This window comes from Triticum aestivum, chromosome 2B, assembly GCF_018294505.1.
Source record: "Triticum aestivum cultivar Chinese Spring chromosome 2B, IWGSC CS RefSeq v2.1, whole genome shotgun sequence".
Classification (NCBI taxonomy): Eukaryota; Viridiplantae; Streptophyta; class Magnoliopsida; order Poales; family Poaceae; genus Triticum; species Triticum aestivum.
This window is the reverse complement of record NC_057798.1, coordinates 254,500,394-254,511,111: the sequence shown is the minus strand read 5'-3', so window position 1 is coordinate 254,511,111 and position 10,718 is coordinate 254,500,394. Positions and strand designations below refer to the sequence as shown.

The 10,718-nt window shown below is 43.3% G+C and overlaps 1 pseudogene across 1 annotated transcript in view; it reads right to left on the bottom strand.

The window, feature by feature from the left end:
- Positions 1–6,898: 6,898 nt before the first annotated feature.
- The window catches only part of LOC123044633 (uncharacterized), a 7,396-nt pseudogene continuing 3,576 nt past the window's right edge, over positions 6,899–10,718 (bottom strand). Inside the window, exons 2-4 of the transcript XR_006420208.1 lie at positions 9,432–9,754; positions 8,412–9,344; positions 6,899–8,114 (exon numbers count right to left, since the gene is read on the bottom strand). The product of XR_006420208.1 is annotated as an uncharacterized protein (transcript). The remainder of the gene's footprint in view (positions 8,115–8,411; positions 9,345–9,431; positions 9,755–10,718) is intronic.

The window sequence follows — 10,718 nt, the reverse complement described above, 5'->3', positions numbered from 1 at the left end:
TTGTTCATAGTATTTAGAAAAAGGAAAAAAAGAAGAAGTAGTTTATATATAGTTGAACTAGCTAGCTGATTTAATAAACTAATTTATTTTACTATATAATGAAGTAGTTTGTTTTTAGTAAGTACTACTTATTTATTTATAGTAAGTGTTTAGTAGTTGAACTAGATAGTTGATTTAATTAATAAGACTACTTTTATTTAACTATATATAGAAGTAGTTCCCGCGTCGACGTCGGCGATGCCTATCCCGCATCCTCGTCGTCGTCGACTCGGCGATGGAGGCCTGCTTGATCAGGGCCATGTTCGGGATTGGGCTCCGCTGGGTTGGTATTGGGAGGTGCTACCTTCCGGAGGACATAGGTTGGTGAGGAGGCAGCCCGTTGTTGACCCGATCCTTGTTTGGTGGCGGTCGCGTGGGCCAGTGACGGTGGTGAGGCATCCGGACACCGCGGAGGTGGTACGTCACTGTGTCAGCGAGGAGGACGAGCACGTCCGTCGCTACATGGTTGCATTGGAGGGGAGGTTCGACAATACCTGGCAGGTTCTTCAGGGATCTCACTGGAGCTATGATCTTGTGATGGTTCCTTATCTTTGGGTGTCCACCGCCCGCGTTGATACTCGTCGGGCGCTACGGTTCTAGTTGTATTAGTGATAATATTCGATGATGTACGGACACCAAGAGATGATGTACTTTTGCTTATAATTATTGAATGCATGCTAATTTGAATACTATACTTTATTTTGTGATTTGGTTTTGCTTATTGAATGCTCATATTGGATAAGTTCTCCTTCATTCCCATGTGCTAGACAATTTGGTATAATAATGCATTCGGGAATGAAAGAGGAGCTACGTACGTACATCGATCATCGATAGTCAACCCGTGATTAATAATAATGATCTAGTTTAATATTTGAATTATGAACGTAGGCCGGAAATGTCGTACTCATCGGACGACGAAAATCGCCCGGGGGAGTGCGACTGGTGCCACGACGACCGAGGTATGTGCGACAGATTCATTGAGCTGGACGAAGATCGGCGCTTCAGCATTAAGCTCGAGGAGACTTGCGATGTTCATACGGTACGCAACAACGACAATAGTTTTTTTCGTAATTCAGCACGACTTCAACTATTTTAACGTGTATTTTTCATCTTTTCCAATTCGAATAGCTTATCCCATGCTTTGCAAGACGCTATGTCTTGGAGAGGATGGGTTTTGAAGACCATGAAAATTTCGAAACCAAAAAAATTATCCTAAGTACCGAACATGGTGTGGATTTTCAAGTAAAGTTGTACAATGCTCAGAGTGTAACCCATTTTGGTTGCAAAAATTGGGATGCATTTTGCAAGATGTATGGTCTTGATGAGGGTATGGTTGTCACCATGGATCTTGGTGATCCTACAATCGAGCAAGAGACACCTTTGATTTGGGTCTTTGTGGATACACCTCCAGTTCTTCCCTCATGTGAGCTAAACATAGTTATTAAGTAATTTATATTGTTTATTTCAAAATATATAGTTGACAACTTATCTCCATTGACAGCTTATTTTCATTCTTCGAAAAATGTGCGGAAGATGGTAGACAGAACGTACTACACCGAAGGCTCCGAATTAACTTATCAGGAGAAAAATCATCTGGTCGGATTTTGTACTGATCTTGAGAATTACAATATCTACAATCAAACTCCTCAACATTATGGTCAATACGTGCCACTAGTGCGCGTGTTGAACTACGGTAACTACCATGGAGATACCTTGGTAAGATTATTTTTTACTATTACAACATCCGTGCATCTTTTTGCACACTTCTAAAACTAGTACATCATTGCTAACTACGAAGTTATTACTATGTTTTTCAACAGATAATCCCGAATGATTGTGTGCCTCATCTGATGTATACGCGTGGTAGCCTTCATGTTTTGAACATACGACCAGGTCGTCCTACGAATCTCAACTGTCCATACCGGGTTTCTAAAAGAAGTGGAGACATAACAAGCAAAGAATGGAAAAAATATATGGACAGTCGTAAGGAGCTTCTTGGAAGCAATAAGTAGCGAAAGGCAAGAATTGGAGACAGGATGATCGCCATTCTTCATAATGGAGAGTCAGGGTCTATATTGTTTTATGCTATTTTACCTTAAGGGTGTTTAGGTCCTATACCTGATACTGATGATCATGTGCTAAGAACAATTATGTAGGGTTGTGTTCGATGACTATATATGAGGATGATGATCGTATGACTTATTATTAATAACGAGTAGAAGTTGTATGATGATGCATGATTAGTAGGACTTGTTATTATATACATATATATGATGATGTATGATGCAAAGCATGCATGAGCATGTTATATCTGCGGGTGCAATGAACATAGCAGCAGCGTTGATAAACCAAGGACGAAGATAAGAGAGGACACTTCTCTCTATTAGCTAGCTATAATAACAACCTAAAAATAACCCCCAAAACCCCTAAAGCAGCCACTTTTGTAAAAAAAACATTGACTTTTGGTCCCGGTTGGAGCCACCAACCGGGACCAAAGGACCTCTGACTGGGCTCGGTGCACAGGGCCACGTGGAGCCACATTGGTCCCGGTTCGTGTTTGAACCGGGACTAATGGGTGGTGGTATTAGTAATGACCCATTAGTCCCGGTTCATGAACCGGGACTAAAGGCCCTTACTAACCGGGACTGATGGGTGGTTTTCTACTAGTGTGAACATCCCGAAGTACCTGAAAAGGACAAAGGATATGTTTCTCGTTTATGGAGGTGACGAAGAGCTCGTCGTAAATGGTTATGTTGATGCTAGCTTCGACACTGATCCAGATGACTCTATGTCACAAACCAGATATGTTTTTATATTGAATGGTGGAGCTGTCAGTTAGTGCAATTCCAAGCAGAGCGTCGTGGCGGGATCTATGTGTGAAGCAAAGTACATAGCTGCTTCGGAAGCAGCACATGAAGGAGTCTGGATGAAGGAGTTCATATCCAATCTGGGTGTAATACCCAGTGCATCGGGTCCAATGAAAATCTTTTGTGACAACACTGGAGCAATTGCTTTGGCGAAGGAATCCAGGTTTCACAAGAGAACCAAACACATCAAGAGACGCTTCAACTCCATTCGTGAAAAGGTCAAGGATGGAGACATAGAAATTTGCAAAGTACATCTGAATGTGGCAGACCCGTTGACTAAGCCTCTGCCGCGAGCAAAACATGATCATCACCAAGGCTCCATGGGTGTTAGATTCATTACAATGTAATCTAGATTATTCACTCTAGTGCAAGTGGGAGATAGAAGAAAATATGCCCTAGAGGCAATAATAAAGTTGTTATTTTATATTTCGTTATTCATTATAAAGGTTTATAATACATGCTAGAATTATATTGATCGTAAACTTAAATACATGTGTGAATACATAGACAAATATCGTGTCCCTCGTAAGCCTCTATTAGACTAGCTCGTTGATCAAAGATGGTTAAGGTTTCCTAACCATAGACATGTGTTGTCATTTGATAACGGGATCACATCATTAGAAGAACGATGTGATGGACATGACCCATCCGTTAGCTTAGCATATTGATCGTTAAGTTTATTGCTATTGTTTTTTTCATGTCAAATACATATTCCTTCGACTATGAGATTATGCAACTCCCAGATACCGGAGGAATACCTTGTGTGCTATCAAACATCACAACATAACTGGGTGATCATAAATATGCTCTACAGGTATCTTCGAAGGTGCTTGTTGAGTTGGCATAGATCAAGATTAGGATTTGTCACTCTAAGTATCAGTGAGGTATCTCTGGGCCCTCTCGGTAATACACATCATAAGAAGCCTTGCAAGAAAAGTGACTGGTGAGTTAGTTGCATGATGATGTATTACGGAATGAGTAAAGAGACTTGCCGGTAACGAGATTGAACTAGGTATGAAGATACCGACGATCGAATCTCGGGCAAGTAACATACCGATAGACAAAGGGAATTACGTATGTTGTCATAATTGTTCGACCGATAAAGATCTTCGTAGAATATGTAGGAGCCTGATACGTCCATTTTGCATCATGATTTTATATTGATATTTATTGCATTATGGGCTGCTGTTACACATTATGGTACAATACATATGCCTTTTCTCTCTTATTTTACAAGGTTTACACAAAGAGGGAGAATGCCGGCAACTGGAGTTCTAGACCGGAAAGGAGCAAATCCGAGGGACCTATTCTGCACAACTCCAAAAGTACTAAAAATTTACATAGAATTATTTTGGAATATATAAAAAATGTTGGGCGAAGAAAATACTAGAGGGGGCCCACCAGGTGGCCACAAGGGTGGGGGCGCGCCCTACCCCCTGGGCGCCCCCCCTTGCCTTGTGGGCCTCCTGGCAGGCCTCCAGTGCCCATCTTCTGCTATATGGAGGGTTTTGACCTGGAAAAATCAGAAGGAAGCTTTCGGGGCGAAGCGCTGCCGTCTCGAGGCAGAACCTGGCAGAAGCAATCTAGGGCTCCAGCGGAGCTGTTCTTCCGGGGAAACTTCCCTCTCGGAGGGGGAAATCGAAGCCATCGTCATCACCAACGATCCTCTCATTGAGAGGGGGTCAATCCCCATCAACATCTTCACCAGCACCATCTCCTCTCAAACCCTAGTTCATCTCTTGCATCCGATCTTTTTCTCAAAACCTCAGTTTGGTACCTATGGGTTGCTAGTAGTGTTGATTACTCCTTGTAGTTGATGCTAGTTAATTTATCCGGCGGAGATCATATGTTCAGATCCTTAATGTTATTTAATACCCCTGTGATTATGAACATGAATATGCTTTGTGAGTAGTTACATTTGTTCCTGAGGACATGGAGAAGTCTTGTTATAAGTAATCATGTGAATTTGGTATTGTTCGATATTTTGATGAGATGTATGTTGTCTCTCCTCTAGTGTTGTTATGTGAACGTCGACTACATGACACTTCACCATTGTTTGGGCCTAGGGGAAGGCATTGGAAAGTAATAAGTAGATGATGGGTTGCTAGAGTGACAGAAGCTTAAACCCTAGCTTATGCGTTGCTTCGTAAGGGGCTGATTTGGATCCACATGTTATCTAATACCATGGTATCTGACCAACTAACTTATAGACTCCATGTCCGAGTGTGAGCCTACCGACTGTCGCTACCCCCTTCCTACACATGTCATTCCTCTCTGATCATTGCAAGCTGCAAGAAGCCAAGCACACATCAGCACTTAAGCAGAGCAAGCACAAACCAATGTAGAGAAAACAAGAGAAGTGAAAGGCTACATCCAGGCCTAAAGAACGAGCCAATTATGCCTAGGCCCTTTTTATGCGGGTTGCTTAATCCTAGGTTGTTGGAATAATATGTCCAGTAGATGTAAACATCATACTATATGCATTATTAAAAGCTTGTCACATGAAGGTTAATTATCTACCGTGGCATTGTTTAATTGTATGATTATCTATCAATTTAGTGTTCTATATCAATGCAACATATAGGTATAGAGAAAAAAGAGAATCTTGCAAGAAGTAACAAATGCAAAAGCTTCATAAATAGCCACATCGAACCATGTACAGTGTAGAACTTGTCTTTCTCTTGCACCAAATATCGATGGCAAACAATTGGAAAACTATTTTTGCCAACATAGTCACATCAAAAAAATGATTGCCAGCTTATTCCAAAACACAACACACGATCATGATTTCCCGCACATACACCATACATGATAACGCACAACTAAAACTATTCTACATTGTTATTATACATAAATAGAGCAAATATTCATAAATCTGCTATCAAACATATCGAATGTCAACCACTAAACAACCAATTTCTACCACTTGTATCAAATTTGTAGTGTACATTTGAAGAAACGGTCATCAATTTATGCCATGGAGTACAGTGCACAATGCCAAAAAAATAGAGAGGATGAGGCCGACTACCTTGCGGACAAGCAGCAACGATGTCCTTCCTGGAGGTGGTAGGCGCGGCGGTGTTGTAGGAGGCGGTGAAGACCATGGATGGCGACTTTGGATGGCGGCGCGACCTTCCAGGTAGATACAGCCACGGAGAAGAATGGTGAAGCTGCGAAGGCGGCTCTCAGATGGATGAAGGGGGGGCGGGGGGTAACGGAAGCGGTGGATGGTGGTGCGGTCCCGAACGCTCGAGGGTGTGGGCGTGGAGAGGGGGAGTAACTTAGTCTCCATGGTGGCGCTGAATGTGGGAGGACGAGGGGGGGGGGTAAGCAAATGGTGGTGGTGGCGGCAGCCATTTTTAGGCTACGCCATGCGAGGAAATATAGGCTACATACAAATTGAAAATGAGTGAAGAAACACATTAAAACATGTCTATATACATCCGATTAAGAAAAAAGTTAGAACTCCCTATTAGTTGGAGCGGAGGGAGTATCATTCATGGTAGCAATAATTACACTCAAAGAATATGTTTTAAATTCCAAAATAAAGCACCCAACCAAACTTCATCGTACGCCCTTCCTATTCCACAACCCTTCCACCCGAGGGCTGCGTACAGCTAAAGTAGGCGGCGTCAATAGACATGAGTGCAGCTTCTTAACCTCTATGATCCATGCTCCGGACAGCACAGCAGCACGTAGCAACTCACGGACATACTTACTAATAAATAATAATAGGTAGATGTGAGATAGAACCAACAAATTAATTATATGACATATAAATATCAAACAAATTTAGGCATTGAAGAAGCCTTTGGGCGGCAGGAGGCACGAGAGCTAAAGGGAGGAGCTTGAGGTTCTCTGTTGTTGGGCGTCAGCAACGCAGCATGGATGTTCTCCTGACTCTACGGAGTCTTCCATGCAACTCAAACGCCGTGATGGATGACGTCACAAAAAGGGTTGGATCAGGAAAAAAAATCCAAGTTGTGCTAAACTTTGGAAAAAAGTGTTCTGCCTCCATACACTACTCCTGATTACAATTGGGGAACATGTTCAGAGAGAGATTAAGTAGTACAAGTATACATACAGTACTAAATGTGGTACCACTGAGGTCAATTAGCAACGAGTCAGGATGAAATGAGCACTGTTATACGTACAAATTCACACCTCTCATCACCCTTGCATCAAAGCAGCAACAGACATCCTTAGCAACGAGTCAGGATGAAATGAGCACTGCTATACGTACAAATTCACCCCTCTCATCACCCTTACATCAAAGCAGCAACAGACATCCTGTTCCTACTTGAAAGTATCTAATCATGGTATCTATAGTATCACATTTTAATGTAGTAGATTGCATCAAGATGAAGAACATAAATTGCATCAAGCATTTTAATTTTACATTAAAAAAAGGGACCACGGATATGTTGTTCCAACTTAAAATATTTCCTCGATTAGGCAATAATACAGAGCTTCAGTTTAAGGGAAAGCAAGAGTACAGACTCAGTAACTACAGAATTATGGAGTTCAGGAACTGCTTCAACTAAAGGATGACAGGGCAGATGATTTGCGAAATACATATCTTTTAAATATCACGCAAATCATTTTTCAATTAGGACCGAAAGTAGATCTCTTGCTGTGAAGCCAAACAACCATCTCATGCATAGCTTGATGGAAAAACCAATCATTTTTCAATTAGGGCTGAAAGTAGATCTGTTGCTGTGAAGCCAAACCAACCATCTCAATTATCTGCCCCCTCTTCTTGGCAGTCCGTGGATAGTTTGATGGACAAACCTTGAGACCCAAGGTACCACAGCGCCCACATACCTTCCTGTCATGAAGAGATATCTCTGTCATATTAACTGCATGTACCATGACGCTCCTAATGTACCGCACAAAGTTGTTGTCGGCTTGGAAGCCATAGATGGTGAGCTTAACTAGATTCTTGTGCTTGAAATCAGGGTCATATGGCTTCCACTTCACATCTGCCTTTTCGCAGTAGCCATTTTCCTTTCGAAAGTCTTTGTCTGTCATCATGATGCACCAATGGTCCCATACTGTGATGCACAGCTCTCTTAGAAAGGGTGCAGCTTCAAGAATAAACATTGTCCAAGCTAAATCACATCCTTCAGGAAGATGATCCAGACTGACGTGCTGTAATTTGCTGAGCACAGGCTTGAGCAGTTTCAGACATTCTGGCAGGACCCAAGTCTGGGACAGAACAAATTACAAACTTAGTGCTGGTTTCAAATCACATTGTCAACTGTCCTCCCTCAGATCCATAGTAATCATCACTGATTTAGTATTTTGTATTAAATCAGCGACAATTAATATGGATTAAAGAGAGTACTATTTGTTATTACTCCCTCCATCCCATAATATAAGCGCGTTTTTGACACTAGAATAGTGTCAAAAACACTCTTATATTATGGGACGGAGGGAGTACATGTATAACCATCATATATACAGTGAGAATGGACAGATATGATTCAAATGACTAGCAAGTACCTTCTCACTTTCAAAATTCAGATGCAGATCGCTTATTGAAGGAACATTAGCAAGAAGCTGGCTTAACTGAAGAGTCTTATCCAAACAGACACCAGTTTTACTGAGGCTAAGCTTTGTAAACTGTGGTACAAAACCAAAATACACAGGATTTTTATAAGAGGACCAACTCTTATATCTCACCCGTTGGAGTTTTGGTACATATATCAGTTCCACACTCTCAAATTTTCCATATTCGACCTCAAGCTCAACAAGTTCACCATGTTCTACTTGCAGCACAGAATGGATCCCTGAGTCGCAATCGGTTAAACGCAGTGACTCCAAGAGCTTGCAAGTGCTGAGTATGTTATGGATGTCCAGTTCACTAAACCTCATATTGCGCAACCACAGGCGCCTCAGGCCAGCAAATGCATCCTGACAAGCACCGACAAAATCATTGAACTGATGTGCACAATGGAGGAGATCTGCAGGAGAGCACCACTCATAAGGCTTCTCCGTTAGGACCTCAAATTCAGCTGCACCAACCTTCTGGGTTGCCATGGCACGGGCAACAGATTTGCCAATGCTGACAGAGTCATGTAGCCTCAAGACGAATCTGATTTTGAGTTTCCTGATGGTGATCTCCTGGCTCCTTGTGCTCAAGATGTTATCCGTAACATGAGCCACAACACTGTTGGTTCGAAGCACGTCACTGGGGGTGATAACACGAGTTTTATCCTGGAAACCTGGAATGGAACTACAACTTAGGAAGAACTGCGAGAGCATGGTGGGGAGCTTAAGCATTTGCTTGGAGAGGATGCAGGTCCTTATTGCATCGAGCGTGTCCACCCTCTCCAGGATGTTGAGCAGAAGGTCATGCGGCAGCTTGCTAAGCCTGTCTTCGTTTGCACTGACAGCAGCGTCTTCTGTGCGAGTTGTTTTCTGCATTGCATTTAGCTGGAAAATAACAAATAATCAGACTTTTGAGGATGTACCTGACGTCAACGACAAACATCAATCAGGCACAACAGAAACAACACTTACATTGCGTCTGCGATGACTCCTTTTCTTTGTCATGGCTGATCGGGTAAGCAACTGGTCTTGTTGATGTTAGGACGCCTGTGCTAATCAGGTCTTCTATTAGATCTGTGACGCCTGATCTGCCCTTAATTGAATGCCCCGCCCTCCTGCTCCTCTGTTTATTTAGATCGGCCCAACAAAGCAGACTAATCGCCAGAGAAAACAAAATCGGGGATGGCAACTTATTGGATCGACAAGCGCCCCCTCCTACTCCTCCCACTTCTCTATTTATTGAGGCCGGCGGACTAATCGCTGGCAGGCTCTCCTCCAAAAAGGGAGGAGATTATCTACTACCCCTATAAAAGAAAGAAAGAGGCAGATCCAAATAATCTCAGCCGCCTAATCACACGATCTAATGGTTCACAATCTCTCTGTGTTTAACGCTAGCAAGCCACTAACCCGTCGACTGATAGTAGATGCCTCTTCGTTAAAGAAAACTACTCCGCACGAACGAACCACGATCTCTATCCTGCTTCTCCTGTGTAACCTCCGCCCTCTCCTCCTGTGCACGGTGCGCCGCCCGCTCCTTGCCCAGCGGACGCGCCGGCACGGGTTGCTGCCGCCGCTCTAATCGCCCGTCGCTGCCCGCTCCAGTCGGCCTCTGCCGCCGCCCGCTCCTTCTGTGTTGCCCAGTGGACGCGCCAGCACGGGCTACCACCGCCACTCGCCGATCCTCCACTCCGCCGCCGCTCCAATTGCCCGTCACCCCCCGCTCCAGTCGGCCTCTGCCGCCGACCCTCCGCTCCTCCGCCGTCGTCGCTGAACTCGGCTTCCGTCGCGGCTGACTCTGATCCCCCACTTCGACGGTGGCCACCTATACGGTGAGGCCCTCGCCATCAAGCCGACTAACTTTCACCATGTATCTCTCTGATCCTCTAAGTTGATGCTTGTGATTCTGTTCTCTCAGTATCTCACGAGGTCCAGTATATTTTTTTCAGTGTAGTGTTGCTTCACATTTGATATTTTCAGTGTAGTGCTGATACACGCTTCACTTAACCAGGAGATATTTGCCAGTGGCGATCTACAACCGGCCAGCCGTATCACGGTTCATGTTTTTGTTGGTTCGGAGTGCCCTTTCCACTGGAATTTATTGTGATGAATCGATCTGGCCATATCCTGACTGAACATAAAAAGTCTGATGTATCAAACTGGCCACATCCTTTTACACTTATTGATTGATATAAGTAATCTTCTTTGCAATTTGCTGTACAAATCAATCTAGCTGAGTTTTGTAGTTGATCCCATTAAGTG